We start from the raw sequence: 21073 nt of genomic DNA on the forward strand, positions 1-21073 counted from the left end.
AACTTGTTTAAGTAAGTTAAATCACAACCCAGAACGAACGATGCACATATATATATTTTTTTGAATTTTCTTTTAATGACACATATTTTTTGTATTTTGTTTGATAATGATTAGATGTAAAATGGACAGACCCACAAATGACTAACAACACATGTCACGAAAAAATCGAAAAATTGTACAGCGAAGTCATTTGTCACTATTTTTATTTTCTTTTGGAGCGATTGTCCGTGAAGCAAAAATCACGTGCTTACAGCTGCCCCTCTTTGCACGAAGACACGAAGGGTTTTCGCGCAAAGATAAAGCGGGCGATTTTTGCTCGTCCGAGCACTCCGTGTGAAGCCTTTTTAAAAAAGATTTGACCGAACCTTTGCTTCAGAGGTTTCCTACATATCCTAGGCTGAACAGGAATCAGGACAATGTAGTTCGGGAAATTTTGGTAGCTGGGACTACCGTGTGATTGTAGTGTTGTGCGCTGTTGCATGCTGCTGTAGGATGCTACCGCTCAACCGATCTCCCTGTTACATTGTTCTGAAAGGAAAAACAAGAAGCTAAGCTAGACTATGGATCATGAGGTTTCATCTATCTTCAACTTGTTCTTGTTGCCTTGCTTTCTTGTCGGCTAACGCTTTCCTCTGATGCCTTTATTTTGTGAACTTGGGGGATGATACTGGTCCTTCGCCTTTTCTGAATGCCAGTTTTCATCACTTCGCTTGATCTGCTGGGAACATGGCCCTCTTCTTTAAGCCTTTCAATGGTTTCTCCAGTGGTATGACTTTCTTCATCAAAATTGTTATGTTGAGCATGCTATAACGTTCCCAAACTGCTCCTTTTGAGACGCGTTCCTTCTTCCTTTTGAATCGCGCGCTTGCTTTTGCAGCCTTCTACTTCTTGGTGCTGGGGATTTTATTGTTTCCTGCTTGGGGATCTCTGTTGTAACCTTCCGTCTTCAGGTGGGGTTGTTGATTCCAAAATCTAGAGATAAAAAGTATTCCCGCATTTTACTGGTGGGCGACCTAGGACTTAAATGTATTCCCGCATTATACTGGTGGGCGACCTAGAACTTAAATGTATTCCCGCATTATACTGGTGGGCGACCTAGAACTTAAATGTATTCCCGCATTATACAGGTGGGCGACCTAGAACTTAAATGTATTCCCGCATTATACTGGTGGGCGACCTAGAACTTAAATGTATTCCCGCATTATACTGGTGGGCGACCTAGAACTGAAATGTATTCCCGCATTATACTGGTGGGCGACCTAGAACTGAAATGTATTCCCGCATTATACTGGTGGGCGACCTAGAACTTAAATGTATTCCCGCATTATACTGGTGGGCGACCTAGAACTTAAATGTATTCCCGCATTATACTGGTGGGCGACCTAGAACTCAAAAGTATTCCCGCATTATACTGGTGGGCGACCTAGAACTTAAATGTATTCCCGCATTATACTGGTGGGCGACCTAGAACTTAAAAGTATTCCCGCATTATACTGGTGGGCGACCTAGAACTTAAAAGTATTCCCGCATTATACTGGTGGGCGACCTAGAACTTAAATGTATTCCCGCATTATACTGGTGGGCGACCTAAAACTTAAATGTATTCCCGCATTATACTGGTGGGCGACCTAGAACTTAAATGTATTCCCGCATTATACTGGTGGGCGACCTAGAACTTAAATGTATCGAAATTGCTTCCCCGTTCTTCCGAGAAAATTTTCGACAATCAGCAGAAAATTTTCTGCCCCGGTTTTTTTTTTGGTGGTTTCCCTGGCGTTGCGTCTTGCTGTCATTATCAATCCTTTGTTCTCCTGCAGCAGACAAAAGGATTTAGTCAGTTTTAATCGTGGTGGTAGAGGGTGCCTTTTCGGCGAACGATTTTTCTCTCTTCCCCTTTTCTTGCTCTATGTCCCCATAATTGATTAGTGGGTAGAGTTGCCTGCTGGGGGTCTCTAGCCTGCTGGGGATTGGCTTTCAATTAATCCCCTTTTCTGCTTTCTCTTTAAGCACATGCTGTGGGAGTCTGCTTTTAACTCCCGAAACCACTCCCTTTATGAGCTTACTTCCTCCAAAATTGCCGGGCACGATCACTGCATTGCCTGGGATCGGCCTTTAAGACTGTTTGTATTATCCTGCATTGGATGAATTCCCCTCCGGTTTCTGGTAGTAAGCTTTGAAAAATCCTTTCAAGACACATTTTAGGAAAAGAAATAAAAGATAGAAAAAGGAGAAAATCTTTCTGAACCAATATTTTGGTGGGAGAAGAAACTCAAAAGAACTTATCTGGAGGACATGACTGGTCCCTGTGATCATGACGCGCACCACCGATTCCCGACCCAGCTTTTGTTGATCTGTCTTGTCGCCTCATAGTGCCCTTCGAGGGGTTTTCACTAATGAGACTCTCTCTTTTCTCTCATCTCCCGGCGCCTTATGGTGCCTGTGAAGGTTTTCACCAATAAGACTCTCTCATTTCATGTCCCTCATCTTACATCGCCTCTCGGTGCCTGTGAAGGTTTTCACCGATAAGACTCTCTCATTTTATTTCTTTCGGGGAATCGGGGTGTTGTAGATACGACCCTCTTTTCTGGAGATTCCTTTGACCATCAATTCATTCCCAGTCTTACGATCCTCTTCTTTGCTGGGGATCGGTGTATTATTCTCGGCCTTATTTGCCTGACTTGGCATCTCTTGAACATTGATCGGGAGGTCTTTTGGACGTTGATGTTGGTTTTGGTGTGGGGTTAAAGAAAGGCTATAAAAATGAAAATAATTTGATGGGTGATGTGCTACAACTTTTGGAATCAAACCTTTGTTGGAACTTAAAACATAACCTCTGCCCCAGTTTTCTTGCTTGGGGAATTTTATTTTTTTACACTTATGTTGAGCTATGTGCGTTACGTACATTGTGCCATATTATGCACACTATGTATATTATGCATCCTATATTCACTATGATGCACACTATGACCGAGCCGTGAGGCGCCTACGTATCCTCTTCGAGGAATCAGGTCAAACGTAGTTCCCACGGTTTGTATTTCTTATGATTTCATCTTCCTTTTTTCTTTTTCCTTCTTTTCGTTTTTCTTTTTCTTTTCTTTTCTCTTTTTTTTTCATGTCTTTTCCATTAGTGATTCCAAAAGAGGGGTATGAAAGAATAACTCAAGGCTCAAAGGGGGAAGCAAAGGTTAAAAAGTGTTTGGATAGAAGAAAGAATTGCCTCCGTCATCTCATTATCCAATAAATGGCAAATACAAACAAATAAACCAAAATTGCCATAATTAAAGAAATTACGCATAATATCTCTTGACTGCATCTGAATTGATAGCCATGTCGACACATCTACCCTCGACATCTGTCAAACACAAAGCACCGTTGGACAATACTCTGGTCACGATATAAGGCCCTTGCCAATTTGGGGCGAATTTGCCTTTTGCCTCGACCTGATGTGGGAGGATCTTCTTCAATACCTGCTGCCCTACTTCAAACTTCCTGGGGCGCACCTTCTTATTATATGTTCTCGCCATTCTCTTTTGGTATAGCTGACCATGGCACACTGCTGCCAATCTTTTCTCATCTATCAAGCTCAACTGTTCCAATCAAGCTTTGATCCATTCATCATCATTAATCCCGGCTTCAGCGACAATCCGGAGGGACGGAATTTCGACTTCCGCTGGTATTACGGCCTCAGTTCCGTACACCAACAAATAAGGAGTTGTGCCTATGGAAGTTCGGACGGTAGTGCAATAACCCAACAAATCAAAGGGTAATCTCTCGTGCCATTGTCTGGACCCTTCCACCATCTTTCGCAGTATCTTCTTGATATTCTTATTGGCTGCTTCGACCGCTCCATTCGCCTTGGGACGATATGGGGTGGAATTGCGGTGTGTAATCTTGAATTGTTGGCATACCTCTCTCATCAGGCTGCTATTAAGATTCGCACCATTATCCGTGATGATCACTTTTGGGATCCCAAATCTGCAGATGATATGGGAATGCACAAAATCCACCACTGCCTTTTTAGTTACTGACTTGAAGGTTTTAGCCTCAACCCATTTGGTGAAGTAATCAATGGTCACTAGAATGAATCTATGGCCGTTGGATGCTGCTGGTTCGATAGGTCCAATGACATCCATGCCCCATGCTACAAACGGCCAGGGTGCTGACATCGTATGTAACTCTGTTGGCGGAGAATGAATCAGATCTCCATGTATCTGGCACTGATGGCATTTCCTCACGAAAGTGATACAGTCGTGTTCCATGGTGAGCCAATAACACCCTGTTCGAAGGATCTTTCTTGCCAATACATATCCGCTCATGTGTGGCCCACAAACTCCAGCATGTACCTCTGCCATAACCGTCGTTGCTTGACTGGCATCTATGCATCTCAACAATCCCAAATCCGGGGTTCTTTTGTACAATACTCCTCCGCTGAGGAAGAAACCATTCGACAAACGCCGAAGGGCTCTTTTTTGGTCTCCAGTGGCATGTTCTGGATATATCCCCATTCTGAGGTATTCCTTGATATCATGAAACCAGGGTTCGCCATCGGCTTCTTCTTCTATGGCATTGCAGTAGGCGTGCTGATCACGGACCTGGATGTGCAGAGGATCAACATACATTTTGTCAGGGTGGTGCAGCATTGATGCTAAGGTGGCCAAGGCATCCGCAACCTCATTGTGAACTCTCGGGATGTGTTTGAACTTCACCGATCGAAATTGCTTGCTCAGATCATGCAAGCATTGTCGGTATGGTATGAGTTTTAGATCTCGTGTTTCCCATTCACCCTGAATTTGATGTACCAAGAGGTCCGAGTCTCCCAAGACCAAGACGTCTTGGACATCCATGTCAGCAGCCAAGCGCAGACCCAGAATGCAAGCCTCATACTCGGCCATATTGTTGGTGCAATAGAAGCGTAGTTGAGCCGTAACAGGATAATGCCGTCCTGTTTCAGAAATGAGTACTGCTCCTATTCCAACCCCTTTTGCGTTTGCAGCTCCATCGAAGAAAAGCTTCCAACCTGGTTCCTCAGTTAATTCCATCTCATTAGTATGCATTACCTCCTCGTCGGGAAAGTATGTTCTTAAAGGCTCGTACTTTTCATCAACGGGGTTCTCTGCCAAATGATCGGCCAGCGCCTGGGCTTTCATGGCTGTCCTCGTCACATATACGATATCAAACTCTGTGAGCAGAATTTGCCATTTTGCCAACCTTCCCGTGGGCATAGGTTTCTGAAAGATATATTTCAATGGGTCCAAACGGGATATGAGATAAGTAGTATATGAAGACAGGTAGTGTTTCAACTTCTGAGCTACCCAAGTTAGGGCGCAACATGTTTTCTCGAGTTGAGTGTACTTGACCTTATGCACTGTGAATTTCTTGCTAAGATAATAGATGGCCTGCTCCTTCCTTCCTGTGTCATCATGTTGCCCCAGTACATAACCAAATGAATTTTCCAGGACCGTCAGATAAAGAATTAAGGGCTTCCCTGGCTTAGGCGGGACCAAGACGGGTGGATTAGACAGATACCCTTTGATTTGGTCGAAGGCCTCCTGACACTCTGCCGTCCAACCTACCGCAACATCCTTTCTCAGCAGCCGGAATATGGGCTCACAAGTTGCTGTGAGTTGAGCGATGAACCTGCTGATGTAATTGAGTCTACCCAGCAAACTCATTACCTCTGTTTTGTTCCTTGGCGGTGGCAAATCTCGGATGGATTCAATTTTGGATGGGTCTAGCTCAATCCCCCGTCGACTGACGATAAATCCTAGCAGCTTTCCTGATGGAACCCCGAATGCGCATTTGGTCGGGTTAAGCTTGATATCATACCTTCGGAGTCTTTGGAAAAATCTCCTTAGGTCTGTTACGTGGTCCTCCTGACGCCAAGATTTGATGATCACATCATCGACGTACACCTCGATTTCTTTGTGTAACATGTCATAAAACACAGCAGTCATTGCTCGCATGTATGTTGCCCCGGTGTTCTTTAATCCGAACGGCATTACCCGATAGCAGTAGGTTCCCCATGGCGTAATAAACGCTGTTTTTTCCGCATCCTCCTCGTCCATTAGGATCTGATGATAACCCGCATAGCAATCTACAAAGGATCCGATCTCGCGCCCAGCGCAATTATCGATCAAGATATGGATGTTGGGTAACGGAAAATTGTCCTTGGGACTTGCTTTGTTGAGGTTGCGGTAGTCGACGCACACCCTGATTTTTCCATCCTTCTTTGGGACTGGTACCACATTGGCCAACCACTCGGGATATCGAGTGACCCGAATGACCTTCGCTTGCAACTGCTTAATCACTTCTTCTTTGATCTTTACACTCATTTCTGTTTTAAATTTCCTTAGTTTTTGCTTGACCGGAGGGTATGCCGGGTCAGTGGGCAATTTGTGAACCACTAAATTGGTGCTTAATCCAGGCATATCGTCATATGACCATGCAAAAACATCTTTGAATTCCATGAGGGTTTTGATCAATTCTTCTCTGACATTCGGCTCAATGTGGATGCTAATTTTGGTCTCTTGGACGTTATCAGCGTCTCCTAGATTCACAGCCTCAGTGTCATTTAGGTTAGGCTTGGGTTTCTCTTCAAATTGGCACAGTTCTCGGTTTATCTCTTCGAAGGCTTCACCTTCGTCACATTCAGATTCGTCGTCACAAACGACCTCTTGCATCATTGAGTCGGATTCAGATTGATTATTTAGACTAGGTCGAAGATCCGCTGTGCATGCCATGTCATTAGAACCAGTAAAAAGAGAACTGTTCAGAAAGAAACAAAACAAAATTAAAATGGGACAAAAGAAAAGAACTTTATTAAACTTGCGGGATAAAGGGTTCACACTTTTACAAAACGAAAGTAAAATTTGGATTACACCCTTGAATAATCCGAACAAACAAACAAACAAAACATAAATCAAAGCCTACTACCAAGACTCCCCTCGGACAGGAAGAGGAGTAACAGTCCAATTGTTGGTTTTGGCCTCAGGCCCCACAAACTGTATCTCTGTTCCGCTGGAACCTTCTCCAGCTTCCACCATACTGACATCCGCAAACAGCCTCTCAAAACTCTAATTCAGGTCCTCATTTATACCGATCAATGGTCCTAGAATCTTTGGGGCCGGTGACCCCTTGGCACTTGCTTTGACAAAAGACCTCGAGAGACGTGGCACCGGCTTAGGCAGAAACCAAACCCTCTTCTTCATTTTTCGCGCTTGCTTCCTATCTGTTGCGGTTGGTTTGAACCCCAATCCGAAAGTTTCCAGATTTTTAGGAAGGGAGACAGGTTGGACAATCCCTTGAAGCTCGACTCCCAGGCCTTTTCCTGGCACAAATCCATTACCCAGCATTTCCGAGACCATCATGACTGTCGCGGCAGCTATCCTAGGGTGCGGGATGATTTCTCCTTCAGAAATTTTGTTGGCAGACCCTGTATCGAAAATCTGGTAGACCCAAGGACATTTGTCATCAGCAATCTCTATGAAAGGTACAATGGCTCCGCCCGTGATGCACGTTGTATCCTCGCCGTGTAACACGACCTGTTGTCTTTCCCACTCGAACTTCACCATCTGATGTAGGGTGGAGGGCACTGCTTTTGCTGCATGAATCCATGGTCGTCCTAACAGCATGTTGTAAGATACTGTGGCGTCTAACACCTGGAATTCCATGGTAAACAGGACTGGACCAATGGTCAGTTCAAGTACAACATCCCTTACAGTGGCTGTTCCGTTTCCGTCAAACCCTCAGACACATATACTGTTCTTGTGGATCCTTTCGTGGTCGATCTTTAACTGGTTCAAGGTAGATAGTGGGCAAATATTGGCGCTTGAACCGTTATCCACCAATACTCGAGTTACCACCGAGTCTTCACATTTGACAGCTAGGTACAAAGCTTTATTATGCTTTGTACCTTCCACCGGCAGGTCATCATCTGAGAATGTTACCCTGTTCACCTCGAAAATCTTGCTAGCAATGGTTTCCAGGTGGTTTACAGAAATCTCACTAGGTACATGAGCTTCGTTCAATATCTTCATCAAAGCCCGTCGATGCTCCTCAGAATGGATCAGTAATGACAGCAACGAGATCTGGGCCGGTGTTTTTCTCAGCTGTTCGACCACGGAGTAGTCCTGCACTTTCATCTTCCTCAGGAACTCCTCAGCCTCTTCTTCGGACACAGGTTTCTTGGTTGCAACTGGGTTGGTTCTTCTTAGCTCCACCGGAGCAAAACATCGACCTGATCGAGTCAGCCCTTGCGCTTCACAACTGACTTCTTCCACCTGTTTTCCTTTGTACATCACCACCGCCTTTTCATATTTCCAAGGCACAGCCCTGCTGTCAATCATCGGCAGCTGGACCACAGGCTTTATGGTCACCCGTTCTCTACATACCCCTTTCAACACGACCGCCGGTGTGGGCGGGATCCCTGGTATTACCAACTTGCTTGGCTCGGGTTTGCTTGTTATGGCGGACGGGCTCTTTCCCAATATCACTACCGGCTTGACGCCTTCTCCCTGCGACTGTACACTCGTTCCTCCACTGGTTGAGACTTCTTTCGGGGCGGCTTGGATCATCATCACTGTTTGTGAGGGTTTTCTCAATTCTCCTCCCTCACACACCAACTCAATCATGTGAGTTTCGTGGTGAGCTGGTAGTGGGTTCTGGTTGATGTTAGGAGCCTCCGGTGTTTGGACCTCGATCTTATTGGTGTCAATAAGATCCTGTATGGCATGCCTCAATTTCCAACACTTCTCGGTATCATGTCCGAGCATCACTGAGCAGTATTCACAACTTATTGATCGATCCACATTCTGAGGTGGGGGATTTGGTTCTCGAGTCTGGACAGGACTAACCAAACCCAATTGCCTCAACTTGTGGAACAAAGCGGTGTAGGTTTCTCCCAACTCCGTGAAAGTTCTCTATTTCCGCAACCTGTCACTCCTAGCATCTGGATTTCCTCTAAAGCCTGCCCCTGAAAGGTTTCTATACGCCCTTGGTGGTGGATAGGTATTTTGTGGTGGTGCATATATGTTCTGGGGAGCCGGCGCGCGCCATTGCAGGCGAACCGGAGGCTGGGTGTATGCCTGGGCCTGGTGTACGGAACAATGTGGTTCTTGAGGTGGATAGAAATTTTGTGGTGGGTTGTATGGGTAGTTTGACCTGTGAGGTCTGGGTTGGTTGTAGTGTGGCCTGCCAGCCCTGGACCAAATGCCTGCCTCGATCGTGACAATATCTTCTTTCTTTCTTCTCAGCGCACCTCCCGTGCCGCTTTGAATAGCCTGGGTTGTGGCCTTGAGTGCTGAATAGTTTAAGATTTTGTCAGACCTCAAACCTTCTTCTATCATGACTCCTATCTTGACCACCTCGTTGAAAGATTTTCCAACCGTTGTCACCAAGTGACCAAAGTAGGTTGGATCCAATGTTTGCAAGAAATAATCCACCATCTCTCCCTCTCTCATGGGAGGATCGACTCTAGCTGCTTGTTCTCTCCAGCGGAACCCGAACTCGCGAAAGCTTTCCCCGGGTTTCTTCCCAGTTCTTAATAATGTGAGACGGTCAGGGACTATCTCGAGATTGTACTGGAAATGACCTGCGAAAGCCTGGGCCAGATCATCCCAAGTATACCACCTACTGGAATCCTGCCTGGTGTACCATTCTAGTGCAGATCCGCTCAGACTCTGGCCAAAATAAGCTATCAACAGCTCATCCTTGCCGCCTGCCCCTCTCATCTTGCTACAGAATCCCCGCAAATGTGCCATGGGATCACCGTGTCCTTCATATAAATCAAACTTAGGCATCTTGAACCCAGCCGGGAGTTGGACGTCTGGGAAAGGTCACAGATCTTTGTATGCTACGCTAACTTGGTTGCCCAGCCCGTGTAAGTTCCTGAAGGACTGCTCCAGGCTTTTGAACTTTCTCAGCACTTCATCCTGTTCAGGGGCCTTAGCCGGCTTTTCAATCTCTGCCGGCACTTCCAAATGTGGATTGTAAGCTTGAGGCTCGGGTGCATGGAATGTAGGCTCAGGGGGATAGTATTGTGTATCGTGAGCCTGAAACAATGGCTCACTGGTCGTTCTTTGCAAAGGGGCTGATGTGGGTCCCACAAAAATGGGAATATTGGGTGTTGGGAGAGGTTGATGGGGTGGTGGAGCTTGGGAATCATGAGGGCTTCTTTCTTGATGATAAAGGGGATTTGGGCGGCTTGTGGAAGGGCCGGAGTGAGGGTATTCTGGCATGTGTCCCAGTGTTTCAGGGCTCTTTTGTGTTTTGGCTATGGCTAGCTGCATTGCATTCATCTCTAGTCCCATCCTTTCAATCTTTTCCATCGCTTCTTTTAACAACTGGCTCATCGGCCTTTCTTCCTCATTACTATTCTCTGAAGTAGTCATGCTTGTTGCTACCGGTCCTTTGGATCTGGTTTGGTATGAGTGTGTTGCCAGAGTTCTTTAACAACTAACTTGTCTGGATCAGACAACAACAAACTTTGTTAGCGTTAGAGTTTAACAGATTTGATCATAACACATAGAGGATGCAATGCACCTAGGCAGTTAACCGTTTCTACATGCTTTGCTTCAAACAACATGCGTCATCCCGGTTTGCTCATTCGTCTCTTTTTAAACTACTTTGGGAAACCCTGTGTTTATTTTATTTTTGTATTTTCTTTCCTTTCTTTATTAAAAGCGGTCGAATCTTATGGAGATTGCCTACGTATCACGTCCCCGCGTGAATCAGACCAGGCGTAGTTCTGCCTCAAAGTAAAGACACATAGAAATTCTTCTGGAATCACTTAATTTCATTATCAAAATTTGCTATTACACATTACTTCAAATAAAATAGCAAAAGTACAGACTCCACGGTTTTAAACTTGGTTTAAAGAAAAGAAAACAACATATGGGAAAATAACAAAAACCAAATAAACAGGACTTGACCAAAAACTAATTCTCCAACTTAAGGGCCCGCGAGGCATCATTCGGCCTTTCCGCGACTCTAGGTGTAAGGTCTCTTTGCAGGCTCTTCAACTCGTTCATAATCCGATGGACGCAGCCCATGATGGAAACAAGGAGGGTCTTCCGAGGTGTTCGCTCACATGCCAGGCATTTCGTGTAGATGTAATGCCCGATTTCGTCAATCCTTGCTCGAATGTTATCTCTTTCACTGAACAACTGCCTGATTTGTCGATTCTTTAAACCCAGTGCCTAAGCATTGTCGGCAAGTCGATCCTGGAACAACCCCATTTGTCTTTCCATGCAGGCCATTGCATCATAGCACTGTCTTCTGTCGGCCTGGGCGTCTCGTGCTTGTCTGATGATCCGATCATATAGAGTGGAGTTTGTCTCCCTTAATATCCCGACGCTCATTTCATAATCCCTTATGACCTGTTGCAAACGCTGCTTCCGGGCCATTGTGTACTTTTCCCATCTGACCTTCATCCTTGCTATGCAAGCTTTTGATTGTTCTAATTCTTCTTGGCTTTGGATGACCTGATTTCTCAAACTTGCTATCAATCTTTCGTCAGAGCGACGCTTCTGTCGGTCAACGTTACTCTTACTGGCTTGGCGAAGGCGGGCCTTCAAGGTTTGGTTTTCTTGGGCTAACTTGTTTCTTTCAGCCTGCTCCGAGGCGACTTGCACATTGTTCTCAAATACAAGCCTTTCAACTTGTTGCTTTAGCTTCCCGATTTCGACCCGGTAACCTTTCTCCCTTTTTAACCATCCCCATTGCTCTTGTGAATCATCGGTGAAGTATTGGACGTGGGCCCTTTTAGCAGGTCTTTGCCGAATCTGAAACCTTCTTTCGAACCAAGCATCGTACTTTGGGTCTACCTCACCTTTAGCTAGTTCTCGCACCATGGTCTTGGGCTCCAAGAATCTACATTCATGCCACAGTTTTCTAATCTTCCCCTCGGGGAATATGACTCCCGGGCTTAATTCCAAGGCATGCTTGCTCAGATCTTCATCAGTAGGGACTACTTGAAACCTGCCCAGTTGTCGTAATACCCGATGAGGGGCATATGGCTGGATGCTGCGAAGCCCCATTAAGAGAACATGACATTCTTCAGCCGACATGTAGATCACCTCAGTATCAGTCAACCAACCGAATGCCCATTCAATTTGGTCAGCTGTTGTTGACCTTAACCGTGTAAACCATGCTTCGACACCTTCAGGAAATCTGGCGCCTGTCATGCGCTTCTTGAATCCGCTGATACAATTCCTCTCGGTCAACCCGTGGTTCATGTATCCTACTCGGTGATGGAGATGTTCCTGCATCCATAGCTGAAGTAACAGGTTGCAACCTTGGAAGAACTTGCCTCCTTCTCGGCATATAGTCAGAGCCCGGTAGATTTCGGACAAAATCAAAGGAACCACAGTACTATTGGTTCTTTTGATTGCCACGTCGGCCATCCCTACCAGACCTATCTCTATCTTTTTATCCTTCCTTGGACAGACCATGACTCCCAAGAACGCTGTGATGAAAGCCAAAGTACGTCTTGCTTCCCATTTGTTTCTGTTCCCGCCGTGAGTTAGCCCAAGGTTCGGTTCCTCGAAACCCTGCGGGGCTCCGTACCGCTGATACAAGAAATGGAGATCACAACATCCTCTCGATAAATCGTCATGTTGTATCTTCCGACTGATGCTTAGTAGATCCAGAAACGCATGCGGAGACACTGGCCTTGGCGAAAGCAAATATTGCCCTCTTAACCTCTCATTCAATCCCGCATATCCGGCGACTTCCTCAAGTGTTGGTGAAAGTTCAAAGTCAACAAAACGGAATACATTGCGGGTTGGGTCCCAAAATGGTATTAGAGCTTCAAGAATATCTGTCCTCGGCCTAACACCCAACAAATTTACAAAACCTCCCAATATTCTTCCTACTACCCCTTTGCTATCGGCTTCCAAGTCATTCCACCACATGTGGAGTTGTAGAGGGACCTCGCTGAGGGCCGAGAATGGTTCATTTTGCTCTGTGCTCATCCTGCACATTTATTAAGGTGACCTTTTAGGCGAAAACAAAAACCTTTATTTTGACTCTAAACAAAAAATCTTTGAAAACAAAAACAAACAATATATGTATTTATATACATGGGTATATATATGTACATATATGCTTTATGGTATATCATTATTGGTAAAAATGAAAAAGGGAGTTGGACCCGATGAGGGTTGCCTGTGTATCCCACATCCGGTGAGAATCAAACCGACGTAGTTCGGGTGATAAACTAATTAGTTTATTATTAATATTTTTTTATTTATTGTTGTAAAAATTTCCCAACATTCAAAACCGGTCATCATGCATATTTGAAGCAAATAAATGCACAAGAAGTGAGTAGGATGCATCAGGATGGCCTTTTCTATTTCAGGTTGCTATTCCTAGACGGACCCAACCCCTGTGTTGAGTCCCCTAAGTCAAAAATGCAAATGATGCAAATAAGCGTTCCTACTAGGGATCCGGCACGAAGTTGAGTTATTCTAGGTTCAGAACCTGGGTGTTTGTTCTAGACCTGGCTTACCCGAGCGGACAGCTCGAGCCGAGGGGGCAGCGTACCGGGAATACAGAAGCTTCACCAGCTTAGCAACTTGTCCGAACCTCGTTCTAAATTGGGATTTGACACTATACAGAAAAAAAGCCGTACGAAGTACGCCCTTCTTCATGATTTAGAAGACTCAGAGAGAAGATGGGTTTTGGCATAATTTATATACAGTTCACGTAATATCAAAGCAGTAAAAAGGCAACCAATTAGCACATTAAGCACAGATCATGTAACAAAATCAGATAAAGCTGAACATAACAATTTATCCTAAGCTCGAATTTCTATCCCAGAACCAGTAGTTCTAGGTCCAACCATCCCCAGCAGAGTCGCCAGAGCTGTCACACCTCCTTTTTACATTCCCGAGAGGGTACGAGGGAGTTTTTCCAATTAAAGGACAATCGAAACGGGATTGGTTTATTAATTTCAGAGTCGCCACGTGGGAGATTTAGGGTGTCCCAAGTCACCAATTTTAATCCCGAATCGAGGAAAAGAATGACTACATATTACAGTCTGCACACCAGAAATCCAGATAAGGAATTCTGTTAACCCGGGAGAAGGTGTTAGGCATTCCCGAGTTCCGTGGTTCTAGCACGGTCGCTCAACTGTCATATTCGGCTTATTTATCTGATTTTAAATACCATTATGAACCAATGTGCCAATTTTAACTTTTTACCGCTTTATTGTTATTATTTCAAAAGGATGTGAACATCGCTTAAAACATGTCCTTGGACTGCGTCACATGAAATGCACCCACAATCTGGAACATATTTTATTTGATGTTTTGGATTTGGATCTGGGTCGCATGAAATGCACACCCTAAGTTTTAAGAAAGTAGATTATTAAACACGCACCTAAAGAGACTATCGTGTTATTATTTTGGGAAGGGCCGTGAAATTTGCTAAACGGCCCGTCCCGGAATCTAAGTATTTAATATATACATTTAGAGGGCCCCGCAGCTTCTACATTTTTTGTTTGTCGAGGCTCGTCTCATTTTTATTTTAAAGGATAAACCTATAATGACTATATTTCCTATTAAGTTCGTCTCTAAAATAAAAGAAAATCTCTTAATTATTTACATGCTTGCAGATTATTTATAGCAGGATCCGAAATGCTTTTACAGAATAAGGAAACGTGACCATGCATACGGACAGCTGATCGAACATTATGGGCCCAAATCCAGCTCATGCGGAATGGGCCAGACCTGGGCCACTGTTTATCCGAGGCGGGTCTGTTTGGTCTGTTTTGACCTGGGCTCGACCTTCATAAGGTTGAGGGGCGCGGACTTGTGCTAATTGTTATAAGGGTGTGGCTTGATAATTATAACGAGGCAGTTTATCAAAAGAGAATGAAAACTAACTGAGGCAGTTTGTATTCATGCTCGACTTTCAAATTACATGGACAGTATTAGTTGTGTACCTGGTATAGAGGAACAAAAGAAGAAGGAAAAGGATCAGCTGAGTAGTACACAACAAACAACAGAAACAACAGATTCACAGCAACAACACAGCAACAACAACCAGCCAACAATGATGAAGCTCAGCAAGGAGTCGAGCAACAAATAAACAATCCCAGAAAAACAAAGTAGGAAACAACAGCCCAGAATGTTGAATGTAACAGCAACAGAAATCCAATGACCACAAGAAAGCTTGGCAAACGACAGAAAAGCAAAACCACAAAGACAACCTGATCGAACTGGACTCTTACACAGTTTCTTTTAGACAATACTCATTCATAGTGTTCTGAAATTTATTTCTGTTTTTTCTTTTTCAGTGTTCTTACTCACAGAATCTCTCAAGACTCCAAAAATGAACCCCCTTTTCTAATGGAAGGTCTGCCTCTTTTATAGCCTAACATTAACACTTTACAGTTTGTTTGACAACTCAAAATTCCCTCTCCCTGTTGTTTTTCCACTCACTTATTTTAAATAACAAAACTCCCATGAAATCCCTGACAGCCCCTCTCTCTTTTTGTTGTTAAAGTGTCCTAATCTCTTGTTTATTTAACCAAAGTATGGGCAGCAGGAATATAATCTGACAGCACATGCTGTCCCATTATTTTAATTCCTTAAAGCTAACCATACACAGGCTGCCCACGGTCTAAACCAAATAAACATGGCATCATATTTAAAATCAAAGTCTGAACTGCCATTATAACCTTCCCCCTAGATGTTCTTTAATTCAATTTGAACAAAATCAATAGGCAATACAATTCAGTTCCTAATGGGATTCAAATACGATCACAGCAGAAATAAACAACATGAATCAAGTTGTTACCATTAATGACTGAAACTAATTGACGACATATATCGACTCGACTATATTAATCGTAACACATAACAATCAATCGTTCATATAAACAACACGTACAGAGTCCCGAATGACTTCAGACAACTTTGTTCAATCACTGGGAACCTATATGAATTAACTCGTTTGACGACTAATCTAATTGACGATCATGTATACCACAGAATACATTCAGAACACACAGAAAATCAAACCGACCAAATAAAAGGTCTTTGACAGAGATGGAAGAAATCCGAATGAAAAATAACAAAAATAACAAACAAACACAAAGAAACATGCTGACAACTTAATTAGCAGTTGAATAAAACAAAAAGGACAAGAAAAACTTACCGAAAAAAATGTCCAAACCCAGTTGACCCAAATCTGACTCAACTTTGAACCCTTGAGGCCGAACAAACTTTAATCAGGGTGTTCTCATACGAGAACACCTTGATTAAGGTCTATTAGACCTCAAACTCTGTTAAGACTGGCCGATTTCCAAGGCTATTCATGTTCTAGGTTTTGGATTCTAAGATTTGAGATTCTAAGAGTTGTGGGTAGATTCGGACCAAACCAAGCCTGGTTTGGTCACGAGGGGGTCAGGGGATTGTCTGGTATGAAGATGGTGAGGTTTGGTATAGGTCCGGGTTCGACTCGAATCTTCAAATGAAGATTCGAGACGAAGGAAGGTGATTCGAGGCTAATGGATAGCAGATCCATGTTCAGGACAGTGAGGTGGTCCTAGGGTGTTCAAGAGGTGGTCATCGGCGTTCATGCCGCCGGTGTTCTGGTGAAAGGGAAACTAGGGCGGCTGCTAGGGTTTGGAACGGGAAGGGGTTGTGTTTGGGACGAGGGTGTACAGTGGGGAAGGTGGGGTTTGGTTTGGGGGCGTGGGGTGTGATAGAAAGCTTATATATGGTCTAGGGGTTTAGATCTGAGCCGTTGGATCAGATGATCTCAACGCCTTGGATCTGTTGGTGAGGGGTGAGACGAAGTCGTTTGGTATTAAAACGGTGTCGTTTGGGTTTAAGTGATGGATTGGGTTGGACCGGCTAAACAGGTCGGGTCACGGGTGAGTATGTGGACCGTTGGATCAAGAGGCTTAGACGGCTCAGATCGATCTGCCTAAAACGACGTCGTTTGAATTGGTGCTTGGGCAGGCCGGATTTGGACTGGACTTGAGTGCCTGTTTGGGCCTATTTTGTTTTATTTCTTTTGGGCCCAAACCGATTTTCAACTCTTTTCTTTTTGTTTTCTATTTTTTTTTTAAAAAAAAATAAAAAATAACAAATAGGTAATAAAACAAATGGAATTAAAACAAACAACAATGTAGCATTTTAACATAATTATCACACCAAATTAACTTGTTTAAGTAAGTTAAATCACAACCCAGAACGAACGATGCACATATATATATTTTTTTGAATTTTCTTTTAATGACACATATTTTTTGTATTTTGTTTGATAATGATTAGATGTAAAATGGACAGACCCACAAATGACTAACAACACATGTCACGAAAAAATCGAAAAATTGTACAGCGAAGTCATTTGTCACTATTTTTATTTTCTTTTGGAGCGATTGTCCGTGAAGCAAAAATCACGTGCTTACAGGGATTAAGGTCCGATTAACAATACCAAAAAGTTTTTCTTTTACTTTTATTAGTATAGTTATGTAGTAATTTCTTTAGTTTTTCTTTGGGCACCGGTTCTTTTCCAAGGGTGTAACTTGAACCAGGTATTTTGGTTTTATCTTTTTATGAGTAGAATAGGAAGAAAACTATGTTGCTCTAGATACCTATTGACATGTTTGGTGCTGGAACATTAGGCTATAGCATGCGCTCTATCTTCCTGTTATATTTGATTTGAAATATGATGCCTAGTAAAATAAATAGCCTATGTTGTGACGCCTGTTCTCAATTGTTTGACTTGTATGTCACCTAGTGCATTATTGCTTAAAATTCTCAACTATATGTGATTACTTGACTTGAGAGTTGAATAGAACCGTCTTGATTGAGTCATGTGCTATGTGTGTGTAAGGATTCATGATATTCTGCTCTATATAGTGTAGTCTAGAACTTGTTCTGTGTGTTAATCAAAGTGAAATCATTAAGTTATGCTAGTCTAAGAGATGGCATAGGCATTTCTTTTCTTGATCGTGGGCGTACTTGTCACTTACAAATAAAGTTTTTCCATTGTTAGCCCGTTTGAGCCCGTAGACCTTTTCTTTGGCACTCACAATACAATCTGTATCCCTATTTTTGTTCTTAACTTGAGCTTGTTGAACCTTTACCTCCAAAGGCACTTAGTCACTAAAAGAAGTAAGGTGAGATGTTGGGAAGTAGATTTTGAGTGGAACCATGTAAGGGCCCACAAGATACACTAAAGTTATAAAAAGGTCACTAACCGATGAAACATAATATAAAGTGTGTGTGCAGAAGAGAAAAAACAAAGACAAAAGAGAAAATGCAAGGAAAGAAATTCAAATAAGGTTGATAGTCAAAAAGAAGAAAAAAAACACCTCCTAATCTTGCTCATCTGTGCTAGTGATGATGTAGAAGTGCTTAACTGAAAAAAGGTCTATGTTATGTATGATTTGTGGCTAGTGAACTGGTTGAGAAGAATATGTGTTCGATTTTTGAGTGCAGTGTATTAAAGTGCTTAGGAGGGTTAGATACTATTCGTAAATGTATCCTACCCGCCACCTAGCCTACATTACAACCCGGAAAGACTTAGTGATCCTAGGCTTGGCTAGCTTAGATTAGTAGAGATGTACACTACGTGCAAGCTTATGATATGACCACAGGATGCACATGAACTTCTTTGTGAGAGTGAGCAATTTTTGTTCAATTGTGAGATGCCCTCAAATTATGTTCAAAGGTATACTTGAATGTGTGGACTATTGTTATATTCACTCTCTTGTTTGTTGGTAAAGGCACATGCTCTCATCACAGATCGGTAATGTTGTTAACTTCTGTTGTTGGGTGAGTGCGCGAGTTGAGGGTGCTTAGTGGTAACAAGTCGGCTCTTGAGGTAGAGTGGTTATGGATAGGTTTTTGGAATTGGTTGAATTAAATTGATTATATTTGAGTATGTTTAAAACGGGAAGAATGTGAATTTCGTATGTTCATGCTTGATTGACAATAACGACCATAGTCAAAGGTAGAGTGTATGAATGAAAAATTGAATTGCTCCTCCATAGTTGATATGTAAGTTGTTGGGGGTGTAGTTGGTAGTTCCATTGCTGAAGGGTGAGCAAAAGCTTAAGTGTGAGGTATTGATATTTGGCTTAAAATATGTATATTTATATGCATATTGCCTCGCATTTTGCTCACGTTTCATGAATTTTGTATGAGTAATGTAATGATTTGTGCTAATTCGTGATATTTTTATGTGTAGGAGTCACCCGGAGGCAACGTGGGACGAAAGCACATGAGTTGAAATAACAAGAGAACAAAAGAATAAAATGGCCTAGTGTAGCGCCCAGGCCAGCGCGTCGCGCTGCCTGGGGCGCATATTACATATGTGATTTTTTTGGGCAAAAACTATGATGACCCGGAAGATCATCTTACGTTTTAGAACTCAATTCTACGCTTTTAAACCTTAAAAATCTCATTTTATCCTCCTCGATTTGCATGCACAGTCTGGACGTATTTTCGAAAAGCTTTTATGTTAAAAGTTCATAAAAATGAGAAAATTTGCCTAAAAACTTCATTTGAGTTGACTCCAGTCAACAATTTTGGTAAATGGACCCATATTCGTGTTTTGGCGGTCTCGGTGGGTTGGTATCGTGATTTGAAACTTGGGCGTATGCCCAAAATCGAAATCGGAAGTTCCTAGCCCGAGATATCGGACTTTGTCGAAATTTGAATGTTAAAAGCTTAATGAAATGGAAATGTATGACCAAGGTTTGACTTTTTAGATATCGGGTCCGTATGACTTGTCTATGAAATTTGATGATAAACGGAGTTGGTTTGACGTGATTCGGACATCCGGTTGAGAAATTAGAATTTTCAAAGTTTTCTTGAAAACTTCATTTGATTTAGTGCTAAATTTGTAGTTCAAGGTGTTATTTTGGCGACTTGATCGTGCGAGCAAATTCGTATGATATTTTTAGACTTGTGTCACTTTTGGTTTAGAGCCCGAGGGCTCGTGGGTGAGTTTCGGATAGGCTATAAAATGAAATTGGACTTAGAACATTTTGTTGGTGTCTGCAGTTTCTGGAGCTGGCCTCTGATCTCACATTTGCGAGATTAGATTTTGCATTTGCGAGCATGACAATCTCGCATTTGCGAGCTACTTATCGTAAATGCGAAGAATAGCTGGGCCATACAGTCATCACAATTGCGAGAAATACTTTGCATTTGCAAAGTAAGTCTGGGAGGGCAGTGATCGCCAGTGATCGCAAATGCGATCATTGAGTCGCATTTGCGAAGGTTCTCTTCGCATTTGCGAAGGTAGCAGAAGTGTGAAGGGCCTCGCATTTGCGATGGCTCCTTCGCATTTGCGGGCTTAGCATTTGCAAAGCTCAGGTCGCGTTTGCGACATCTGTTGTTGGTAAAACTTGACTTAGATGAGATTTTTGCTCATTTTTCAAAACTTTTAAAATAAGAAATCCTCTAGGCGATTTTCCAAAGACCATTTCTTCCCCAAAACATTGGTAAGTGATTCTAAACTAGTTTATTTCAATCTTTCACTTTATTTTACAAGATTTCAACTTAAAATATAAGGTTTTCATAGTGGAATTGGGGGGTTTTTGGGTAGAAACTAGGGATTTGATAAATTAGGGATTTAGACCTCAAATTGAGGTCGGATTTCAAAACCAATTATATAACCGAGCTCGGGGGTGAATGGATAATTGGGTTTTGGTCCGAATTTTGGGTTTGGACCAAGCGGGCATGTGTGTTGACTTTTGTTGACCTTTTTAAAAATGGCCTAAATTGAATTCTTTACAATCGTGGGTAGTTCCTAAAGCTTTATTTGAATCGTTTGGTTGGTAAGTTGCTAGATTCTACTAGTTTGAAGGCTCATTTGAGAGGAAAACCCATGGTTGATCTTTGAGTTTGGCCGTTGGAGCGATTTAAGTGTCGTGGTTAACCTTGGCTTGAGGCATTTGGTCTTATTTGCCTATTTGCTACATGTTTGACTTTTGGGTACGACATATAAGTGAGGTGACGAGTACCTATGCGTTGTTATCGGGTCATAACATGTGAGTGGGTCTTATTCTTGTATTTGTCGTCTTCCGTGATCATATTATACATGC

The sequence above is a fragment of the Nicotiana sylvestris genome, chromosome 4, assembly GCF_000393655.2.
Source record: "Nicotiana sylvestris chromosome 4, ASM39365v2, whole genome shotgun sequence".
Lineage (NCBI taxonomy): Eukaryota > Viridiplantae > Streptophyta > Magnoliopsida > Solanales > Solanaceae > Nicotiana > Nicotiana sylvestris.